General features: G+C 42.8%; 1 protein-coding gene across 1 annotated transcript in view; it reads right to left on the reverse strand.

Annotated features, from left to right (window-relative positions):
• Positions 1–25,036, reverse strand: part of OSBPL3 (oxysterol binding protein like 3) — a 193,498-nt gene that overhangs the window by 91,680 nt on the left and 76,782 nt on the right. The window lies entirely within an intron of this gene.

Genomic DNA, 25,036 nt, shown 5'->3' on the forward strand with positions numbered 1-25,036 from the left:
ACAAGATACCACTTCATACCAACCGTGATAGATACAATCAAAAAACTGAAAAATGACAAGTGTTGGAAGAAACTGCAACCTTTAGGTATTGCCGCTAGGAATGCAAAATGGTGTAGCCGAAGTTGAAAACAGTTTGGCAGTTTTTAAAAAGTTAAACATAGAATTATCGTATGATTCAGCAACTCCACTCCAAGGTATATACCCGAAAGAACTGAAAACAAGTATTCTAACAAAAACTTGTACAAGAATGTTCACCACAATGCTATTTATTCACAACAGTCAAAGGTAGAAACAACCCAAATGTCCATCCACTGATGCATGGATAAACTACATATGGTATATATGCTATGGTCTGGATGTTTACACCTCCCCCCTAACCGCCACCTCCACCCAGATTCATATGTTGAAATCCTAATGCCCAATGAGATAGTATTAGGAGGTGGGGCCTTTGGGAGGTGTTAGGTCCTGAGGGCAGAGCCCTCATGAATGGCGTTACTGCCCTTATGAAAGAGACCCCAGAGCTTCCTGGCCCCTCCCACCATGGGAGGGTACTGTGATAAGCCTGCCACCCGAAGAGGGCCCTCTGACCATGGTGGCATACTCATCTTGGACTTCTAGCCTCCAGCACTGTGAGGAATAAATTTCTGTTGCTTATAAGCCGCCCAGACTGTGATATTTTGTTATAGCAGCCCAAACAGACTAAAACAGCATATTCACACAGTGGATTATTATTCACTTCTGTTATACATGCTATAACATAAATGAACCTTGAAAACATTGTGCTAAATGAAAGAAGCCAGACACAGAAAAAACCACATAATGTACGTTTCTATTTATATGAAATATCCAGAGTGGGCAAATCCATTAGAGACAGAAGGCCAATTAGTGGTTGCCAGGGGCTGGGGGATTTGAGGAATGGAGTCTAGCTATGGGGTTTCCTTTAATGGTGATTAAAATGTTCTGGAACTAGATAATGGTGATGGTTGTACAGCATTGTGAAAGTACTAAATGTCACTGAATTGTACACTTGAAAGTGGTTAAAAAGTTAATTTTATGTTATGCATTTTACTAATTAATTAAAAAAAAATCCCTTTCTGGTTTCTTGGGGGATAGAGGTGGGTAATTTGTTCTACCAAAGGTTTCTGGAGACATCTTATAAAAAAAAAAAACTATAACATGATGTGACAAAAACTATGGGGGAAAGCAGAATTTTCCATACCATCTATTAGCATATCAGTAATTAAATCAATGATCATTTGTTGAGTCCATACTACTTACTGCCAAGCACTATATATTTCCCACACACAGTGTCTCATTTAATCAAAGTCTGATGGGATGGGTATTATCTGCATTTCACAGAGGAAAAAGCCAAGTTTCTGAGAAGTTAAGTCAGTTGCCTAGTCATGAAGCTGGCGAGAGACTGAATCCAGGCTAGGTCCCAGGCCTTTAAGCTTGGTGCTGGAAATGAGCATGCCTTGATGGCCAGGTCTGGTGATAACAGCTACTGCCCCATCTTTGGGACCTAAGAGAACTCAGGAGCTGAACTAGGAAGACTCAGGAGGGAGCATGTCATAAGCCAGCTTTGAAGAGGCAATGCCGCATTCTCTCTACAGCACAGTATGGATTTCCAAGATGGCGAGGATCTCTGGTGGGGAAGGGGATGGACCAGGGCATTGGCAGAGACCCCTTTATGAAACTGAGTCTCTCTGCTGACTTTATGATTAACCTCTCTATCCAAAACTTTATTCCCTTTCTTGTTTTGCAGCTGTGCCTCCTCAGCAATGAGGAGCATCCAAGTGACAAAGCAAGAGCCTATGGAGCCTTCTCAGGACAGACCCCACTCCCCATGTCCTCTGCCTGCCTCTTGTTTATACCGAAAAGCTTAGTCTCCCAGGCCTCCCTTGAGTATCAGAAGGCTGGCTCAAGAGTTAGTGATTAGGAAATGTGAAGATGTAGAAACAAAGAATAGCTGCTGTGACCGGAAACTGGTAACAATTTAGACCATAAATCAGCAGTCGCTGAACTCCCGGCTCCTTGAAAGATATAAAGGCCTGACACACATTCCTGAGTTGTTTCTACAGGAAGCAGACCCTCACCAGATGAAAACTGCTGACCTCAAGCACGGAGACCCCAGGCCAGTTGAAACTGGAAGATGGACGATGCTCAAAACTTCACCTTGATGCCAACCAATCCGAGGATTCTGCACGAGCTGGTCATGCACGCTGCAGCCCCGTCACTCACACTGTCTTTAAGACCTTTGTCTCCTAACTGGCGACTTGGAGATGGTCTTAAGACATTAGTCCACCACCTTCCCAGATTGCCAGCCTCCTGAATAAAGCAACTTTTCCTTTTCCACCAACACTTATCTCTTGAGTACTGGCCTTTCGAGCAGCGAGCAGCCGAACTTGGTACCTGCCTCATCTGGTTACATTTACAAGTAGTTGGTTGGGCTGCCACCCCTGTAGCTCTTTAGGGGTGAACCACTTCCTTTACCCACAGCCCTGAGTTAAGGGTGACTAACATGTTTAGGTTTTGCCTTCAGACTTTTATTTGACACACTAAGTAAATGCTACAACTTTCCCAAGCATGTTAACAACAATAAAAAAAAAAAGTTTTATATCTAATTCATTTGGTTCTCAGTGTTCACATAGTCTAATTTTAAAAGAAGGATGTTATACAGCCGTCCAGGAACCAGCTAGTTAAATATTATATCAAACTTTTGGTTAATTATTAAGTACTCAAGTCTCCTATGCCTTTCACTAACACTTCTTAAATAATGAGCACGCTAAGGCCATGAACTAAAACCAAGACAATGCAGAGAAATAACAAAATCTCAGAAAATAAAATTAAGGTACCTATAGGCATAGAACTCAATTCCCATGTTGCTTTCTATAGAACCACCCCCCCTCCGCCACACTCACACACAAATCTCTGTATTCAGAGTACTGAATCCAACAATAAGACTAAAAGCAAACCAACACCAGCATCTTCGTAAAGTTAGCTTTACTTATGAGGCATGACTAATTGTACCTGAAATTAGAAGCAAATGCATTCTAGTTAAAAACTGCCGAGAGGCTGTTAAGCTATATTCATAGTTTGTTTAATAGCAGTGTTGGCGGTTGCTGTTTAAGAAAGAGAAAAAAAGAAACACTTGATGGAAACCCCAAATGATGAAATGTCTGTGGGGACAGCCATTGCTATGACAATGGGTTCCACAGTGAATGAGGAATAACAACAAAGGGAGTCTGCTTGTGTGTGGAAGGTTTTTGTTTTGTTTTGTTTCAAGGCTGAGATTCTGATAATGAGAGCATGGGTTGAGAGGTGGTGTATGACATGTGCAGAAGGGACCAAAAAAGAGCATTTGGGCCATAAAGTAAGAGTCACGGGAATTCTGAAACTGTGTCAGAACAGAAACACCATAATCCTCTCCTAGAGGCAGTTGATTAAAAGAATGATCCTCATCTTTTAACGATGCCAAATTTCACTTCACAGGCAACAGGCAGGAAGGCCAGGGCTGTGAATAAGGCTAAATCCCATACTCATTTAAATTGGTACTTTGAGTTAAGGCCTCTGAAGGTACCACCTGCTGTGACCCTCAACACTGTCTCTTCTTCTTCTTCTGGGAAAAGAAAGGGTGAGAATCTACAGCCCTTCCCACAACCATCACCAGATGAGTTTAAGATTATGCCTAGGGAAATATATCTCTTTCATCCCCCAGAACCTTCCTGCCTAGCTTCATCAGAAATTCAGTCAAAATTACCAGGGGCAGCTTAAAGGGCAAAAGAATTCAAATTCTAGGGAAAGGATATGGTTAAAACAGGGCAGAATAAAGAATGACGGCAGCAGTAGCCCAAGACTAAGGTACTGGAGAGGTAAGGCAGTCACATGGAATGAGGCATCTATTGTGTCCAACCTAGGGGACCCTGCAGGCTGGCCTGGGGGCGTCACCACAGGAAAGACCTTGACGGGAGTCCTCAGAGGACTCTGACAAAGGGGAGTCGCATGGAAGTCTGGTGTCCTCTACTACAATTAGCTGACTAAGTAAAATGGCAAAGAGAAAGCCCTGCAGGGAGACAGACTCTAGCCAGGGGCCAGGCCATGGATCCAGGGGTGTAGTAGATCATAAAGCAGGTACACATGAAAGACCCTTGGTGCTTTCACCCCTCCCAGTGACCCTTCCATGGACAACCTCTAACTCGAGAGGATTACTGCTTTGAACAAAATACAACAGTTTCCCTGCTCACAGACTGAACAACCTAAGGTCAATAATTTATTTCCTCCTTTATTTTTCACTGAGGCATAACTTACATACAGTAAAGTGAACAACTCCTTTTTTTTTTTTGTAACATCTTTATTGGAGTTTAATTGCTTTACAATGGTGTGTTAGTTTCTGCTTTATAACAAAGTGAATCAGTTATACATATACATATGTTCCCATATCTCTTCCCTCTTTGATCTCCCTCCCTCCCACCCTTCCTATACCACCCCTCTAGTTGGTCACAAAGCACAGAGCTGATATCCCTGTGCTATGCGGCTGCTTCCCACTAGCTTTCTATTTTACATTTGGCAGTGTATATATGTCCATGCCACTCTCTAACTTTGTCCCAGATGACCCTTCCCCCTCCCCACATCCTCACGTCCATTCTCTAGTAGGGCTGTGTCTTTATTCCCATCTAGGCCCTAGGTTCTTCACAACTTTTTTTTTTTTTAAGTTCCATATATATGTGTTAGCAGATGGTGTTTTTCTCTTTCTGACTTACTTCACTCTGTATGACAGACTCTAGGTCCTTCCACCTCACGACAAATAACTCAGTTTCGTTTCTTTAGATGGCTGAGTAACAATCCATTGTGTATATGTGCCACATCTTCTTTATCCATTCATCTCTCAATGGACATATAGGTTGCTTCCATGTCCTAGCTATTGTAAATAGAGCTGCAATGAACATTGTGGTACATGACTCTCTTTGAATTATGGTTTTCTGAGGGTATATGCCCAGTAGTGGGATTGCTGGGTCATATGGTAATTCTATTTGCAGTTTTTTAAGGAACCTCCACACTATTCCCCATAGTGGCTGTATCAATTTACATTCCCACCAACAGTGCAAGAGGGTTCCCTTTTCTCCACACCCTCTCCAGCATTTATTATTTGTAGATTTTTGATGATGGCCATTCTGACTGGTGTGAGGTGATATCTCATTGTAGTTTTGGTTTGCATTTCTCTAATGATTAACGATGTTGAGCATTCTTTCATGTGTTTGTTGGCACTCTGTATATCTTCTTTGGAGACATGTCTATTTAGGCCTTCTGCCCATTTTTGGATTGGGTTGTTTATTTTTTTGATATTGAGCCATATGAGCTGCTTGTAAATTTTGGAGATTAATGCTTTGTCAGTTGCTTCATTCACAAATATTTTCTCCCATTCTGAGGGTTGCCTTTTCCTCTTGTTTCTGGTTGCCTTTGCTGTAAAAAAGCTTTTAAGTTTCGTTAGGTACCATTTGTTTATTTTGTTTTTATTTCCATTTCTCTAGGAGGTGGGTCAAAAAGGATCTTGCTGTGATTTATGTCAAAGAGTGTTCTGCCTATGTTTTCCTCTAAGAGTTTGATAGTGTCTGCCCTTACACTTAGGTCTTTAATCCATTTGGAGTTTATTTTGGTGTATGGTGTTAGGAAGTGTTCGAATTTCATTCTTTTACATGTAGCTGTCCAGTTTTCCAAGCACCACTTATTGAAGAGGCTGTCTTTTCTCCATTGTATATTCCTGCCTCCTTTATCAAAGATAAGGTGACCATATGTTTGTGGGTTTATCTCTGGGCTTTCTATCCTGTTCCATTGATCTATATTTCTGTTTTTGTGCCAGTACCATACTATCTTCATTACTGTAGCTTTGTAGTATAGTCTTAAGTCAGAGAGCCTGACTTCTCCAGCTCTGTTTTTCTTTCTCAAGATTGCTTTGGCTATTCGGGGTCTTTTGTGTTTCCATACAAATTGTGAAATTTTTTTGTTCTAGTTCTGTGAAAAATGCCAGTGGTAGTTTGATAGGGATTGCACTGAATCTGTAAGTCGCTTTGGGTAGTATAGTCATTTTCACAATGTTGATTCTTCCAATCCAAGAACATGGTATATCTCTCCTTCTATTTGTATCATCTTTAATTTCTTTCATCACTGTCTTATAATTTTCTGCATACAGGTCTTCTGTCTCCTTAGGTAGGTTTATTCCTAAGTATTTTATTCTTTTTGTTGCAATGGTAAATGGGAGTGTTTTCTTAATTTCACTTTCAGATTTTTCATCATTACTGTATAGGAATGCAAGAGATTTCTGTGCATTAATTTTGTATTCTGCTATTCTACCGAAATTCATTGATTAGCTCTAGCAGTTTTCTGGTAGTATCTTTAGGATTCTCTACATACAGTTTCATGTCATCTGTAAACAGTGACAGCTTTACTTCTTTTTCACTTTGGATTCCTTTTATTTCTTTTTCTTCTCTGGCAGCTATGGCTAAAACTTCCAAAACTATGTTGAATAATAGTGGTGATAGTGGGCAACCTTGTCTTGTTTCTGATCTTACTGGAAATGGTTTCAGTTTTTCACCATTGAGAATGATGTTGGCTGTGGGTTTGTCATATATGGCCTTTATTATGTTGAGGTGGGTTACTCTGCTATACTTTGGAAGAGTTTGAGAAGGATAGGTGTTAGCTCTTCTCTAAATGTTTGATAGAATTCGCCTATGAAGCCATCTGGTCCTGGGCTTTTGTTTGTTGGAAGATTTTTCATCACAGTTACAATTTCAGTGCTTGTGATTGGTCTGTTCCTATTTCTTCCTGGTTCAGTCTCAGAAGGTTTTGCATTTCTAAGAATTTGTCCATTTCTTCCAGTTGTCCATTTTATTGGCATATACTTGCTTGTAGTAATCTTTCATGATGCTTTGTATTTCTGCAGTGTCAGTTGTTACTTCCCCTTTTTCATTTCTAATTCTATTGATTTGAGTCTTCTCCCTTTTTTTCTTGGGGTTTATCAATTTTGTTTATCTTCTCAAAGAACCAGCTTTTACTTTTATTGATCTTTGCTATTGTTTCCTTCATTTCTTTTTCATTATTTCTGATCTGATCTTTATGATCTTTCCTTCTGCTAACTTTGGGGGGTTTTTTGTTCTTCTTTCTTTCATTGCTTTAGATTTAAGGCTAGGTTGTGTATTTGAGATGTTTCTTGTTTCCTGAGGTAGGACTGTACTGCTATAAACTTCCATCTTAGAACTGCTTTTGCTGCATCCCATAGGCTTTGGGTCGTAATGTTTTCCTGTCATTTGTTTCTAGGTATTTTTTAATTTCCTCTTTGATTTCGTCAGTGATCTCTTGGTTATTAAGTAGTGTGTTGTTTAGCCTCCGTGTGTTTGTATTTTTTACAGATTTTTTTCCTGTAATTGATATCTAGTCTCATAGCTTTGTGGTCAGAAAAGATACTTGATAGGATTTCAACTTTCTTAACTTTACCAAGGCTTGATTTGTGACCCAAGATATGATCTATCCTGGAGAATGTTCCATAAGCACTTGAGAAGAAAGTGTATTCTGTTGTTTCGGGATGGAATGTCCTATAAATAGCAATTAAGTCCATCTTGTTTAATGTATTATTTGAAGCTTGTGTTTCCTTATTTATTTTCATTTTGGATGATCTGTCCATTGGTGAAAGTGGGGTGTTAAAGTCCCCTACTATGATTGTGTTACTGTTGATCTCCCCTTTTACGGCTGTTAGTATTTGCCTTATGTATTGAGGTGCTCCTATGTTGGGTGCATTAATATTTACAATTGTTATATATTTTTCTTGGGTTGATCCCTTGATCATTCAGTAGTGTCATTTTTGTCTCTTGTAATAGTCTTTGTTTTAACCTATTTTGTCTGATATGAGAATTGCTACTCCAGCTTTCTTTTGATTTCCATTTGCATGGAGTATCATTTTCCATCCCTCACTTTCACTCTGTATGTGTCCCTAGGTCTGAAGTGGGTCTCTTGTAGACAGCATATATATGAGTCTTGGTTTTGTATCCATTCAGCCAGTTTATGTCTTTTGGTTGGAGCATTTAATCGAATTACATTCAAGGTAATTATCGATATGTATGTTCCTATTAGCATTTTCTTTATTGCTTTGGGTTTGTTATTGTAGGTCTTTTCCTTCTCTTGTGTTTCCTGCCTAGAGACATTCCGTTACCATTTGTTGTAAAGCTGGTTTTGTGGTGCTGAATTCTCTTAACTTTTGCTTGTCTGTAAAGGTTTTAATTTCTCCGTCAAATCTGAATGAGATCCTTGCTGGGTAGAGTAATCTTGGTTGTAGGTTTTTTCCCTTTCATCACTTTAAAAATGTCTTGCCACTCCCTTCTGGCTTGCAGAGTTTCTGCTGAAAGATCAGCTGTTAACCTTATGGGGATTCCATTGTATGTTATTTGTTGTTTTTCCCTTGCTGCTTTTAATATTTTTTCTTTGTATTTAATTTTTAATAGTTTGATTAATATGTGCCTTGGCATGTTTCTCCTTGTATTTATCCTGTATGGGACTCTCTGTGCTTCCTGGACTTGAAAAACTATTTCGTTTCCCATATTAGGGAAGTTTTCAACTATAATCTCTTAAAATATTTTCTCAGTTCCTTCCTTTTTCTCTTTTTCTTCTGGAACCCCTATAATTCGAATGTTGGTGTGTTTAATGTTGTCCCAGAGGTCTCTGAGACTGTCCTCAATTCTTTACATTCTTTTCTCTTTATTCTGCTGTGCAGTAGTTATTTCCACTATTTTATCTTCCAGGTCACTTATCCGTTCTTCTGCCTCAGTTATTCTGCTATTGATCCCTTCTAGAGAATTTGTAATTTCATTTATTCTGTTGTTCATCACTGTTTGTTTGCTCTTTTGTTCTTCTTGATCCTTGTTAAATGCTTCTTGTATTTCTCTATTCTATTTCCAAGATTTTGGATCATCTTTACTATCATTATTCTGAATTCTTTTTCAGGTAGACTGCCTATTTCCTCTTCATTTGTTAGGTCTGGTGGGTTTTTACCTTGCTCCTTCATCTACTGTGTGTTTCTCTGTCTTCTCATTTTGCTTCTCAACTTACTGTGTTTGGGGTCTCCTTTTCGCAGGCTGCAGGGTCGTAGCTCCCGTAGTTTTTGGTGTCTGCGCCGAGTGGCTAAGGTTGGTTCAGTGGGTTGTGTAGGCTTCCTGGTGGAGGGGACTAGTGCCTGTGTTCTGGTGGATGAGGCTGTTACTTGTTTTTCTGGTGGGCAGGTCCACTTCTGGTGGTGAGTTTTGGGGTGTCTGTGACCTTATTATGACTTTAGACAGCCTCTCTGCTAATGGGTGGAGTTGTGTTCCTTTCTTGCTAGTTGTTTGCCATAGGGTGTCCAGCACTGTAGCTTGCTGGTCGTCGAGTGGAGCTGGGTCTTGGCGTTGAGATGGAGTTTTGTGAGAGATTGTCACCATTTGATATAACGTGAAGCTGGGAGGTCTCTGGTGGACCAATGTCCTGAACTTGGCTTTCCCACCTCAGAGGCCCAGCCCTGATGCCTGGCTGGAGCACCAAGAGCCTGTCATCCACATGGCTCAGAATAAAATGGAGAAAAAGAGAAAGAAAGAAAAAGATAAAATAAAATGAAATGAAATGAAATAAAATAAAGTTATTAAAATAAAAAATAATTATTAAAAAAAATTGAAAAGTAATAAAAAAAGAAAGAAAGAAGAGAGCAACCAAAGCAAAAAACAAATCCACCAAATATAACAAGTGCTAAAAACTATACTAAAAGAAAGAAAAAAAACCAAACAGACAGACAGGACCCTAGGACAAATGGTAAACACAAAGCTCTACAGTCAAAATCACACACAGAAGCATAAACATACACACTCACAAAAAGAGAAAAGGGGGAAAAAAATATATATATCATTGCTCCCGAAGTCCACCTCCTCAATTTGGGATGATTCGTTGTCTATTCATGTATTCCACAGATGCAGGGTACATCAAGTTGATTGTGGAGATTTAATCTGCTGCTCCTGAGGCTGCTGGGAGAGATTTCCCTTTCTCCTCTTTGTTCGCACAGTTCCTGGGATTCAGCTTTGTATTTGGCCCTGCCTCTGCGCGTAGGTCGCCTGAGGGCATCTGTTCTTCGCTCACATAGTTTGGGTTTAAAGGAGCAGCTGTTTCGGGCACTCTGGCTCACTCAGGCCGGGGGCGAGGGAGGGGCACGATGCGTGGTGAGCCTGCGGTGGCAGAGGCTGGCAGGATGTTGCACCGGCCTGAGGCGCTCCGTGCGTTCTCCTGGGGAAGTTGTCCCTGTATCGCGGGACCCTGGCCGTGGCGGGCTGCACAGGCTCCCAGGAGGGGAGGTGTGGAGAGTGACCTGTGCTCGCACACAGGCTTCTTAGTGGCTGCAGTAGCAGCCTTAGTGTCTCATGCCTGTCTCTGGTGTCCATGCTGACAGCCGCGGCTCATGCCCGTCTCTGGAGCTCGTTTAGGCAGCGCTGTTAATCCCCTCTCCTCACGCACCAGGAAACAAAGAGGCAAGAAACAGTCTCTTGCCTCTTCGGCAGGTCCAGACTTTTTCCCGGACTCCCTCTCTGCTAGCCGTGGCGCACTAGCCCCTTTCACGCTGTGTTCACGCCGCCAACCGCAGTCTTCTCCCTGGGATCTGACCAAAGCCCGAGCCTCAGCTCCCAGCCCCGCCCACCCCGGCGGGTGAGCAGACAAGCCTCTTGGACTGGTGAGTGCTGGTCAGCACCGATCCTCTGTGCGGGAATCTCTCCGCTTTGCCGTCCGCACCCCTGTTGCTGTGCTCTCCTCCGCGGCTCCGAAGCTTCCCCCTTCCGCCACCTGCAGTCTCCGCCCGCGAAGGGGCTTCCTAGTGTGTGGAAACCTTTCCTCCTTCACAGCTCCCTCCCACTGCTGCAGGTCCCGTCCCTATTCTTTTGTCTCTGTTTATTCTTTTTTCTTTTGCCCTACACAGGTACGTGGGGAGTTTCTTGCCTTTTGGGAGGTCTGAGGTCTTCTGCCAGCGTTCAGTAGGTGTTTTGTAGGAGTTGTTCCACGTGTAGATGTATTTCTGGTGTATCTGTGGGGAGGAAGGTGATCTCCGCATCTTACTCTTCCGCCATCTTGAAGCTCCCCACAAGTGAACAAATCTTAAGTGTACAGACAACTCTATGAAAGTTTACATTTTTCATTTGCAAATACTGACATACCCACCATATGGATTAAGAAACAGAGCAGTTGCAGGCTCCCCAGAAGGCTCCTCCACCCCCTGGCCATTGATCTGCCTGGTGGGGAGCTGGTCCTTCTGCTCCTGCAACTACTTGTCAATGTGCCCCAGGGACAGAGAGCTGCGACCTCCCTGAGCTTTCAGGAACAGAAAGTATGACTGCTCTTGCGCCTTCTGCCTAATACAAGTGTTTGTTGCACAGCAGAACTCACTCTGGGACCTGCTCTCACTTAACAACCCACCTGGTAGCCAAATCTAACAGGGATAAGACGCTTGATGCATTTAGGTCAATTCAAAAATGCTCTTCTTGGGCCACTGAGATGAGCTGGGTCCTCTCTCACCACTGTCACCCACCTGGAGAAACAGTAGGGTCAGGCCCAGGTGAAAATGGGGCTCTAGTTACAAGTCCAATGGGCATAAGATGTGCAAACATATGCCATCCTGAGGCTCAGTTAGGGAAGAGAGAACTCGTATTTCTACCAAGAATGGGGAAGAATAAAAGACCAAGGCACTGCCAAACATTTGGCAACAAAGGCTATTTTAAGACCTATTTTGGAAATTTTCACTAAGAATACAGTTTGGGAAAAGACACAAAGAAGACATACACATCAAGACCTATGTGCCTTCATGAAAAGATGGTCAACATCGCTAATTATTAGAGAAATGCAAATCAAAACTACAATGAGGTATCACCTCACACTGGTCAGAATGGCCATCATTAAAAAGTTACAAATAACAAATGCTGGAGAGGGTGTGGAGCAAAGGGAACTCTCCTACACCGTTAGTGGGACTGTACTGATGCAGCCACTATGGAAAACAGCATGGAGGTTTCTCAAAAAACTAAAAATAGAAGTACCATATGATCCAGCAATCCCACTCCTGGGCATATATCCAGACAAAATTATAATTCAAAAAGATACATGCACCGCTGTTTATAACAGCACTATTCACAATAGCCACGACATGGAAAGAACCAAAATGTCCATCAACAGAGGAATGGATAAAGAAGATGTGGTACATATGTACAATGGAATATTACTCAGCCAACAACAAAAAAATGAAATAATGCCATTTGCAGCTACATGGATGCAACTAGAGATTGTCATACTAAGTGAAGTAAGTCAGAAAGAGAAAGACAAACATCATATGATATCACTTTTACATGGAATCTAAAATATGGCACAAATGAATGTATCTATGCAACAGAAACAGACTCACAGACGTAGAGAGCAGACATGGTTGCCAACGTGGTGAGGGAGGGATGGACTGGGAGTTTGGGGTTAGTAGATACAAACTATTACATGCAGAATGGATGGACGACAAGGTCCTACTGTATAGCACAGGGACCTATGTTCAATACCCTGGGATAAACCATAATGGAAAATAATATAAAAAAGAATGTATATATGTGTAAAACTGAGTCACTTTGCTGCACAGCAGAAATTAACACAACATTGTAAATCAACTATACTTCAAGTCTGCGTTCCCATACATTTCTGTTGCTGGCGCTCCTTAATTACAAACTCTGTGCACCTTGACAAATATATTAACCTCTCCAATCTTCAGGGTTTTGTTTTTTTGTTTTTTAAGTAGGAAATGGGGAATTGTGAGGATTAAATGAGAAAATGAGGATAAAAGTCCTGCCTTAAAGGGAGTAGACACTCAACAGATCTTACTTCCATTTCCTCCTCTCCCGGCTTCCTGAAAGTGGCGTACGCACCAAAGATAAGATCCTCTTGCAACCAAAAACAAATAAGCACTCTACAGAATTTTGAAACATTTTTGTCTTTAAATATATTAACATTTTCCAAAATCCATAACACAAGTGTGAACAGATATTTTAATAGTCAAAGCAGCATGCTTACTTTGGGATAAGACATAAATGCAGAAAGATTAAAACCGTATAATTCACTGCCATTGGCTGCCCAAAAATGCAACTTAATATTAACTTGTAGGTTTGAAACAGCAGCATATAACATAGCTATTTATTGATCTGTTAGGCCTGGGGGTCTGCACTCATACGCTCAGTCATGTTTTGCTTGAGAAACAGGTTTTGCTTCCATTCCAGCCTTGGAAACAACTCACATGAAGACCAGAGAGCATACAGTTCCCATTAGTTTAAAATTTCCCAGTAAGATATGTCAGCTAAAGAAGGTCCCTTGCCACCCAGTTCAAGGATTAGCCACTGCAGTCATTGACCTTCAACACACGCTGAAAGGATTTTGGAACAGAATTAGGAATGAGTCACCCTGTGCTCTGGGGAAACTGGCAGAACAGGCCTTCAGATAGTTAGATATTTTATGCACTCAGTTTCTTGCATCTTCCCATAATTAGAAAAGTACTAAAACCATTAACTAAGACATATGTTCCTCGTGACTGGCAGTAACTTTGTACCAAGATGTGTGCTTGATTGCATGTACCCCATCTCCAAAATCACATACCTACTGACCTGTCCCCCTAGCTCTTCAAAGCAGTTCCTCAGAGCTATCTGAGAGGCTGTCTCCCAGGCTACAGTCCTCAGTAAGCCCCCAAATAAAACTGCAACTCATAGCTTTCACGTTGTGCGTTTTTAATTCAGTCAACAAATATATAGGTAAATTATGTACTGAGGGGCTTCCCCGGTGGCGCAGTGGTTAAGAATACACCTGCCAATGCAGGGGGCAAGGGTTCGAGCCCTGGTCCAGGAAGATCCCACATGCCGCGGAGCAACTAAGCCCGTGCACCACAACTACTGAGCCTGCGCTCTAGAGCCCGTGAGCCACAACTACTGAAGCCTGCATGCCTAGAGCCCGTGCTCTGCAACAAGAGAAGCCACCGTGATGAGAAGCCCGTGCACCACAATGAAGAGTAGCCCCCGCTCACTGCAACTAGAGAAAGCCCACGCACAGCAACCATGACCCAACGCAGCCAAAAATAAAATAAATAAATTTATTTTTTTAAAAATTATGTGCTGAATTAACATGAAAATATGTATAATGGAATAACCATTTCTGGTCTTCTTTGGTAAAGGAAAATTATTCAAATCCTCGATATACATCTTTTTGGAAATGATGCCCTCTGAAACACCTTGATTTCCAAAATGTTACATGATCAAAAGTAGGGCTTTGGTTATTTGGCTATAAGCTCCAAAATGATCAGAGGTTTCTGGAAGCTAGTTCTAACCCTGATGCCCTTGGACAGCTGGTCCTGGCCCTCTGTGTGAAATGCTGGCCTATCTGCGTTAACAATCTGGATGGCTGGCCTGATCCTGGGGCTCTGACATCTGCCTGTTCCTGGGGGACGAGTATTGAGGCTCAGAGGTAAACGATTCCCCACCCCCTCTCCCCTATGAGCAAACATAAACTATTTGCTGTTGTATTCTCTCCCCTCTGGGAAGACGGGGGTCAAGAGGCCTAAAGATTCAAATGCTTACTCTGTCACACTGAAACAGAATATCCATTTCTACCCCCTCATGATCCATGCAAAGGATGTTACATGCCCTTTGCAATCCATTTCTTCAGAGAGGAACAAGTTATTGCTCAGAGTTCAATCCAGCAACAGAAATGTATGGGAACACAGACTTGAAGTGTGGCAGCTTCCGTGAGACAACTTGACAGTGACACCAGATTGTAAGTTTTGCTCAAACCATTTATTTGCCACCACTGAGCAAACAGAATAAAAGCCCAAAAATACTAGTCAGTCATTGCACAGAATCACAGAACCTCAAAGTGAATTCTAGCCCAACTTCTCATCCAAAGCAAGAATCCCTTCGGTAAATTGCTAGGTCATCCCTGCTTGACCATTTTCTATGTCAGAAACAGGGCAACCCATGTCATTTTTTGTTAAAGGTGTTTTTTGTTTTTGTTTTTGTTTTTTTGCGGTACGCGGGCCTCTCACCGTTGTGGCCTCTCCCGTTGGAGAGCACAGGCTCCGGACGCGCAGGCTCAGCGGCCACGGCTCACGGGCCTAGCCGCTCCGCGGCATGTGGGATCTTCCCGGACCGGGGCACGAACTCGTGTCCCCTGCATCGGCAGCCGGACTCTCAACCACTGCGCCACCAGGGAAGCCCCTAAAGGTGGTTTTTCACTTAGAGTTGAACTTTGTCTCACTAGGACACATGGGTCCTAGATCTGCCCTCCGTCACTACAGAGAACAAGATGAACCACTTCTTCCACCATAACCTGCATCGGAACTACCATCACTTCCACCTCCCACCCAGCAAATCTTTTCTTCTCCAGACCAAACAGTCACATTTTTCATCAGACATTTCTTATTTGATCCTCATAATCACAGACATCCAACTCTGATTACACTTCGATTTGTCTATACTTCCCTGAAAACAGTGCCCAGATCTAAAGACAAGCTCCAGGTGTGGTCTGGGGATAGCAGGAAAGAAGGAAGCAATCCCCTTCCTTGCCTTATACACAGTGCAGCTGTTATTATTGCCTCAGTTTGTCCTAGCTTTGGGGACACACACACCTCTTTCTAGCACTCACTGCCCTTACATCTAGGACTCTGATGTACATCTAAGATTCTGATGTGGTAGGAATTGTGGAGAAGCTGAGCTTCCTTCTTTCTGAGCAGGACTCCTTTACTTCCTTTAGCTGAAATTCAGGACTTGATGGTCCTCTATTATTATTGAATTACCTCATATTAGTTTTGACCCATGATTCCAGCCTGTCAAGATATTTCTGGGGAGTGACTGTCATTCTATGTGTTTGGCTGACTTTTCCTTTGTTTGCGGCATTCAGAGACTGCATAGGCATGTGAATTCTGTCCTCACCCAAGTAAATCATACAGGGAGATTTACTAAGAAGAGTGTCAAGGGCACTGAGGTTTTCTCCATAGCTCAATGATAATTTGTTCATTACTTAGCATTTCCGGGAACAAATCTGCCAACCCACTGCAAATCCCCATAACCATACAGTCATGTCTAATTTCTTCAAGTGTCCAGATCCACCTTCTTCAAAGTCTCATGGATCCTTGTTGAAAAGGCAGATCTTGGAAGCTCCAAAACCTTCTTGTATTATCCTAGGCCTGTGGTTTTCAAAAAGTGGTCCTCAGACCAGCAGCATCAACATTACCTAGGAGCTTGTTAGAAATGCAAATTCTCAGACCCCACCACAGACTTGTCGAGTCCGGAACTGAGAGTGGGGCCCAATAATCCATTTTTAACAAGTTCTTCAGGTGACCTGATGCACAGGTTTAAGGACCACTGCCATAGGTGAATACTTTATCTGGGCATAGAACCTTGAGGCATCTGGTATACCTTCCATCAGGGAATTGGAGTAGACCCTGAGCTCTTTTCTAAGGAAGACGCTGTCCCACTTCTTAGCTTCTCCTTTAAGCCACAGATGGCAAATGCCAGATACATGGGCTTCCAGTCCCCGTTCCCATGCTTAATTATCACAGCAAGTTTTCTCTAACAGCTTTCCAGAAAACTAGAAGACAGCTGGCTGGACAGATCCTACCCTGCCAAGGTCCACATGGGTGTGGTGGGGCAGGTGGAGGTCTAGGCATCCCCTCCTCCTGATCAGGAGCCAGGATTTCACAAGACATTCACAAGAGTCACCACCTATGGATCTATCCTTGATTCTCAACACAAAGCATCAACCCTCCAGGCTCTTACCAAACATTATAACCCTGAACATTGTACTGTCCGGACTTTATAGAGCAAGGGATCTCAACTCTGACTGAACATTAGAATTATGTGGGGAACTTTCTAGAATGCTGATGACCAAGCCTAGACCTATCACGTTGGAACCTGAGGTAGGGTCAGGATTTGAAAGTCCTAAAACCTCCGCAGGTGATTCTGATGTGGAAATAGGGTTGAGAGCCACCAGCAAATGATCTAGAAATATAAGATATATGTATACCTAGCCCAAGTCAGATCATCAGATGGACGAGCTGACGGAACTGCACTGTTCTGATCCAGGAAGAACCGCTTTCCCCGCACTGTCCTCTGGACTTAATGCCCTTGACCTTCAATGAAAGAGATTTCGTGTGTGTGTGTGTGTGTGTGTGTGTGTGTGTGTGTGTGTGTGTGTGTGTGTGTATATAAATAACTAACCCACCAACCCATCTGAGGATACTGGGAAATTCTGTAGAGTAGTGTAATAATTAAGACTATAAGCTCCGGATTCAAACGGCCTGGGTTCAAAGCCAGCCTTACTAGGTGGCTTTAGGCAAGTTTTCAGCTTCTCTAATCCTCAGTGTTTCATCTGACAGATGGCAATAATTAGAGGATTGCCCCAAAGGGGTTGCTGAGGCGAGTCAATGAGCTAATCACATAAAAGCGCAGAAAAGGTGACAGGGTAGTCATCTCTAGATGAGTTCGTACAGAATGTTGTGGTCACTGTCCTGCCAACATCACAGTGGCTGCTTTTCCCTTTTAATCAGAAAAATTAAAAGGATATATACAAATATCCATATTCCTACCACCCCAAATTAATAGGTCTCCATCCATATTTATATAAATATATCTATCATTTTTCTGACTTTTAAAAAATTTTGCATAATAAATAGTATCATACCATACATTTCTTTCTGCAACTGGCTTATTTTCACCCAAAATTATTACACACACATACACACACATACACTAGTTCATTCCTACCACATAGTTCCATGGTATGTCTCTGCCTTGTTTAATGTATTCTTCCTTTAGGTTGTTTCTGATTCTTTGTGCTTAAAAACAGTGCTGCAGGATCTGCTTCTTGTGACGCTGTGGCCTGATTTTTTAAAATAACTGGAACTGCCGTATCATGAGGTAGAACTAGTTTTAGTTTCACCAGATATTCCAAATTGCTCCTCCAAATGGCCAAACCAATCAATTCATACAAGACAAAGGTTGCTTTACAGGACCTTTATAAGCAAATATTCAGGTCTCAGTATCAGAGTGCCTCTCCTAAGTGACTGGCTTGTTCTTGGCTTTTAGACACTGAGAATTTGTATATGAGAACATATCCCGTTTTGTCTGGGGCACCAGGATGGATGAGTCAGATTCATGGCGGTACTGCTGGTAAACCTCAGTGGCAGAAGATGAGCCCTTCCGTGTGCCTGGCTTACCTTTATTGTCCCTGAGCTTCAATTCTCTCCACTACTCACTATTTCCCGTGTAGTCTGTGTATTCTTGGAAACCACTTCAAAGACTTGGTGAAATAAGACGATGTTTAAATAAATTATCTTTTTTTTTAAGCTAGAAAGTTGTACAAGCTGCTGCTGGGCTGTTGGCAAGATGTTCCGACAGTGGGTAGTTTTCTACGTAGCTTCCTACTGTAGGCTGCCTTCCATTGTATCTACCTGGGTGAGCCCTAGCCTCCAACTGCCTCAAACATCCTTAGAACAAGCGAGAGGGAGGGAGGGACAGACACAAATACTAACCCCAGCACACAGAATCAGAAAGCAGCATGTCAGTGAAGAAAGGAGACGGAAGATGGGGAGAGACCCCCAAGGAGCTTACTAAGTAGCCTTTCAGAAGTTTACAGATGGACATTCAGAGCTGGCAGGATTTCTTGCAGGCAGATGTGGAGAAGGAGGTACAGGTGATTTCCAAATGATTATTATGAAAATTCCATGCTCCACACCTAAACAAATCCTACTCTTCACCAGAAGAGAAGCCACTGACTTAGACCTTAATTTTCCACCTTGTTCACAAGGGTATCACGAGACAGATTCCTTATCAAATACTTCAAACAGACTTTTCAGAAGTCTGACATCTTAAAAAATGGGAAGAGCTTGCTATGCATAAACACTCTCGTCTTGCAATACCGGCTGGCTACCTTGATGCCCAGGGCTTGGCTCCAAAGCTGAGCCCCTACTCTTCTTGGTCACATGGGCTCCGCTTTGAGCACTTACACCCACACCCCATAGCACAGATGTCCCTCGAGACAGTGGCTTTTGCTGCTGGCTCGACTTCATCAGGCTGTGTCCTCCTCACCAGCTACCATATTCTCACTAAACATTCTGTATCCCATTGGTGGTTCCCAATGTTGAAGATATCACCTATTCTTCCCCCCCGCCAGCCCTCCTGAGACAAGTTCCCAAGCTAGGGATGATTCTCCCCCCAGTCCTCAGGTGTCAACTAGTAGAAATAAGATCTACTGTGTCTGTGGTATTTCTATGACCGAGTAACCTAAACACAAGGGGAAACTAGAGAAATTCAGCATGTTTTGTCTTAAGTGAACCCAGACTGGCTCCTTTTCTAATGTGAACTGTTCACCTCTTTAGTAACCGTACATTCAAGAATTCTGCAGTGGATGGACAGAACTCACCTATATGGAGTGTGATTTTTTTACCCCTGGATGCTTGTCAGAGTGTCCTAAGGGGTGGCATAAAGTCCTTATACCACTGTTATCATGAACTTTGGGGGTGGGATCTGGCAGCAGTATTTTTAAGGGCTCCCCAATAGATTTCAATGTGCACCCAGGGTTGAGAATCGCCGGTCTAGAGTTTTCCGAAATTTCCTTTCTCTTTCTAATAATCTTGACAGCACCTGCCTGTCCTTAGGCTTGGGATCTCTTTCATCCGGCACAGTTTACTCTCAGAGGTCCTGTGCAGACTGAAGGAATTCAGTCCCCTGGTGTGTTCTGCGCTGAACTGGCACCCAGGACCTGTTTAGCAGAGACAGGTACGTGGTTCCCACCCCTTCACCTGTCTAAGGTCCCAATTCCCTCTCCTCTGCGTGTATTCAGGTCTTTTCAGTTAGTACTTCTCCTTTAGGGAAAAAAAAAAAAAAAAAGATGGGAAACAAGTAGAATTGGAACAATTCTTTTGACTCCTGATGTTTTGAGCAGAGAAAATTTCCACACCCAGAAGATTATCTTTTACTTATTCATGTAGTTCTGGATACACATTTGCAAAGCTGTTGTTTTATAGGTTTTAACCACCTTCTGCAAGTCTCAGCTCATTCCTGACGTTAGTTCTGCAGACTTTCTTCTATCATGTTTGTGTAACACTTAATACTGTTAACTAAAGTTCTTCCTAACTTCAAAGTGTGGCTTACCGGCTCCTCTTTCTCCCTCCCAGTTAATACATAGGCGTCTACCGGTGTTTTTCCCTCCATCCACTTCTCTCTATGAGCCTTAGCTCTTGATCATCTTACCCACGCCCATACCTCCTAGTACGATAGCTTTCTACTCACTCTGCTGTCCTCACCCTCCTCCAGCCCACAGTCTGGTGGATGGCCCCTAGATTTATCACTAGAACAGGAAGCCTACTGCTTACTTCAAGAGCAAACCTATCGCTCCCTCATGCTGATAACCTGTGCTGACTGCCCTGACTCTGATTAAGACAACCACCCCTCTCCAGGTCCACCCCAACTTTCTCTCCCAGATTCCCCAATACAGCAGATCCTACTTCTGTCCTGACACTCATCTTCTCACCCCAAAACTTGTTTTCTGTTCTTCCACACCTACAACCAGCAATCCATTTTAGGTGCCCATTAGGGGGTCTCCACTTTTTCTTTCCCATCACTTCAATCTACTCTATATTTCCTGGTCCAGTTCATCTTTCCAAAAAGATTCCAGTGTCTCTCCTCTACTCCAAATTCCCACTGGTCACTGAACTTCGTTAAAAATCCTAAGCCCTTCACAACGCAGTTAAATTTAAATGGCTTCAGACTCTGGTTCTATCTACCACTTACTGTGTGTTACTAAACTTCTGAGTTGTTTCCTCATCTGAAAAGACGGTCAATTGATAGTACTCAGTTTTTGTGAAGACTGACTGAAATAATACAGGTCACACACTCAGCACAGTACTTGGCAGACATCAGTCAATTATACTGCAGCTGTTATTACTCAAACCTCAACTCTAAAAACTCACATATACATACCTTACATTGTACACTCTACTGCAGTCACGTCACTCTTTCTTGGTCCTTGCTAGTTCTTCTCTGCAAAGCACCCTCTAACACGATGCCTCTCCTCCATCTGTGGAAATTCCGTCCACCCTCCAAAGAGCATTGCAAGCATCATCTGCTCCATGAAACCCTTTCTGAAACCACCCTGACCCCTGGTTTTGTTTCTCTTCTGAACCCGTGCTTTACTTTTGTGCCTCAAAGTATGTCAGAAGTTGCCCACATTTTGAGGTTACTCTTTGTAACCTTACCACTAGACGTTAGGTCTACATCACACTCAGTGACTGCATTTTACTCATCTTTACCTTCTTGTGGGAAAGCAACTTAAAGATTAGTAGTAATGATTGTTAAGCCAGACTGAATAGCCTTCATTAACCTGAGTTAACAGGGAAAAAGTCCTCTGTGTAAGCACATTGATCTATTTCCAAGGAGCCATCCTCCTTCCCTCATCACTGGAATTATTTGGGATTACATGTGTATTTCAGAACATTTTAAGTATCCCTTCCTTTTGAAGTCTCCTTACCATTTTCTTTGGCCACAAGAGAGATCATTTCTTTCTTTTCTCTGAACTGTTTGAAATGTTTCTAGTGTCCATAGCTATGCCCAAAGCGTGCTTCTTTAGGGATTTCATCACTTTATATCACTGGACAATGCTTTTTGTTGGGTCAGAAAGAAATCCAGAGATATCCTTCCTTGCACTATTTTCTCAGTCTTTTTAAAAATGAAATGATCAGCAAAACAAATCAAGAGTTTATAAGAAGTTAGCAGAATAAAACTGCCAGTGGGTTTTATCAGCACATTTGGCATCCCTTCCAGAGTTACAGTCTCTGGGGTGAAAGCATCATCTGTAACCAGTCTGGCAATCCATAATATTGACCCTACTACAACATACTTTCTGTGGTTTCTCTCTCCCCATCCCCCTTACCTAGAAATTTACCTTTAGGCCTGGATTTCCAAAGGCCTGCTTCTTTAAAGCAAAATATTCCCTTCAGGGCTTCCCTGGTGGCGCAGTGGTTGAGAATCTGCCTGCCAATGCAGGGGACACGGGTTCGAGTCCTGGTCTGGGAGGATCCCACATGCCGCGGAGCAACTAGGCCCGTGAGCCACAACTACTGAGCCTGCGCGTCTGGAGCCTGTGCTTCGCAACAAGAGAGGCCCACGCACAGCGATGAAGAGTGGTCCCCACTTGCCACAACTAGAGAAAGCCCTCGCACAGAAACGAAGACCCAATACAGCAAAAATAAATTAATTAGTTAATAAACTCCTACCCCCAACTTAAAAAAAAAAATTCCCTTCTAGAATCATATTTTCATCATGAGAACCATCCTAACTTTCTTGGTGAGACAAATTGGATGATCAAATCTATGCCCCACTTTTAGTGTTTACTTTGCTTAGTCCTCATAAGCTGCACGATGGCAAACAGCTACTGGTATTACTATAAACTCCCTGCTTCCCAGGTGTTTTTAAATGAATTACTGAAGTTCTCCTCCTTGGCTACTGGTCTTCTCTTTGCTATGCGTGTTGTTCTCTATCCAATCAAGTTTCAATGGTTTTTCCTTCCCATCAAATTTCAGTTGAACTCTCTTGATCAGGTTAACAGATCTCTTGCCAAACACACTTGTCCTCAGAGACGCCAAGAGTCTTCCCCGCACACCAAACCCTGTCTGTCAACACTATCTGTGCAACAGTTATTTGTACACTTTCTGCATCCTCTTCCAGCTCGTGGTCTACCATCCCCAGAAAGGTAGAAATACCGCGTCCCCCTGGAGGTCTTCAGTTTCCTACCATGACATCATAGCACCAGAGATACATTTGTGGTTTCTCTTAGTGTATTTTTATGCAAACCAATGAACAGGGTGATGGTTTGTAGATCTGATATTTTGGCAGCTTATCATGTATAAGCTTGTTGTATAACCTTGGCTTGTTGTTCACCACTATCCATTTTCCTTCCTTTAATCACAGAACTCTCAAGTTTAGTTGGGCACGAGCTCATCTAATTAGAGGCTACATTTCCAGCCTTCCTTGCAACTGGGTGGGGACCAATGAGATGTGAGTAGAAGTTGTGCTAAAATGATGTGCACATCCCCTGTCCTTTCCCCATTCCTGAGGACTGAGAGATAGCAACAAGTAGACCCAGAAATGAAAGCCACTGGTTGAAGATGTCAGTGTCACTGTACAAGCCCAGGAATAACCATATCTGGACAGTTACATGAGAGAGAAATAAACTTCAATCTTGTTACAGCCACTTAATGTGGGGGTCTCTCAGTTAGTGCAAATAATGCAGGCCCTAAGAAGGTACCAGGTCTTACATTCAGGAATCTTGGCTCACCTCTGTATCCTTCAACAGGAAGTTGCCAACCATCTCTTCAATGGTGAGCTTGCTGGGCCCAGAAACAGGAACCCTTGAACCATTGGCAGTAAGAACCCTCACTGTTTGAAAAAGCAAAGAAAGCTACTGTTTCCAAGTTCCAGGAGTGTATTACCTCCTATAAGAACTCCCTATTCTTCAGTAGGCCTTACAGTAGAGATCCACCCTCAAATCATTTCACCTTCTCCAGCAGGACGGGCCCCCTGTATGTTGCATGTGTCACCCACGTGGTCCACAGTAGAGATCCATCCTCAAATCATTTCACCTTCTCCAGTAGGATGGGCCCCCTGTATGTTGCATGTGTCACCCACGTGGTCCACAGTAGAGATCCATCCTCAAATCATTTCACCTTCTCCAGTAGGATGGGCCCCCTGTATGTTGCATGTGTCACCCACGTGGTCCACAGTAGAGATCCATCCTCAAATCATTTCACCTTCTCCAGTAGGATGGGCCCCCTGTAAGTTGCATGTGTCACCCACATGGTCCTGAGAGCCACTCTAGAGCAGGAGCGCTGAATGTTCTGGGTGGAGAGGAATGAGTCCACAGGGCATATGCCCATCCCTCCACTCTTGAATATGGTAAAATCAGAAACGGGCTGAGTTTGCTTCTCCTTCTGCAGTTCAGCCACCCTGACTTGTCTCTAGAGGAAGAACCACTGATGGACAAAGGTGGGCTAATAAAGGAAGCTATAGTGAAAGACAAGAGGATGAAAGAGAATAACTACGCTGATGACAATTCAACTCAATTCATATCGATTAAGTCCCTATTAAGTGTCCATAGCTGTGCTAACCCTAAATGATAGAAACAAGTGACAACTAAGCAGTAGTTTAATCCAAGGAGTAAACTGCTCTGATCAAGGAGATAAGATGTGTGTAGATGAAATGAGTCAGAACACGGTTCAGGGTGGGCTATCTAGTAGGTTTGGTGGACAGTCACAGGGAAGAGTTCAGGGGGGCTGAAGCTGTAAGCTTTGAAAGAAGTGGCCTGAGGGGAGCCTTAAAGATGTTGACAGGACTTGACTAAGTAGAGAGGAATGTGGAGGGCGGGGAGGGCGCCTCACACAATATTTCCCAAGCCTGGCTATATGACAGGATCACCCTGGGGAGCGTCTACAAAATACCAAAGTGTGGCCCCACTCCATACCAAGTCATCCAGGTGCTCTGGGATGAGGCCTGGGCAAGCTCCTCAGGTGACTGTGATGAGACACAAGGGTTGAGAACCACTTCCTAATCTTGTATTCAGAAATGATAGATTTACTCCACAAAACTTCCCTCTTTCATTTTAGCATTTAATTTCATTTTAGTATCTAATGCCAGACCTATGTCTACTGTATCTAATTTGTACCAAATTAAAATGCAGAGCAGGATGTGACTTAGTTTAAAGGGTAAGAAGAGAGAGCTCCACCCAAAAACTTAAAATAACATCTTGTGGTTTGAATTTTATCAGTGGGTGTTGCGATCCTCCCTTAACTGACAACTGCTGGTGGAAGCAGGGTAGATTTTAACAATTGGCAACCACAGACGGCATTTCATTACTGATCTAAAGAGACTATCCATTGAGTCACTGTAAAATGTGAATGTGATTTCTTAAAGCTTCTCTATCTCCCATA

This window comes from Neophocaena asiaeorientalis, unplaced genomic scaffold, assembly GCF_003031525.2.
Source record: "Neophocaena asiaeorientalis asiaeorientalis breed wild unplaced genomic scaffold, Neophocaena_asiaeorientalis_V1.1 scaffold36, whole genome shotgun sequence".
Taxonomy (NCBI): Eukaryota; Metazoa; Chordata; class Mammalia; order Artiodactyla; family Phocoenidae; genus Neophocaena; species Neophocaena asiaeorientalis.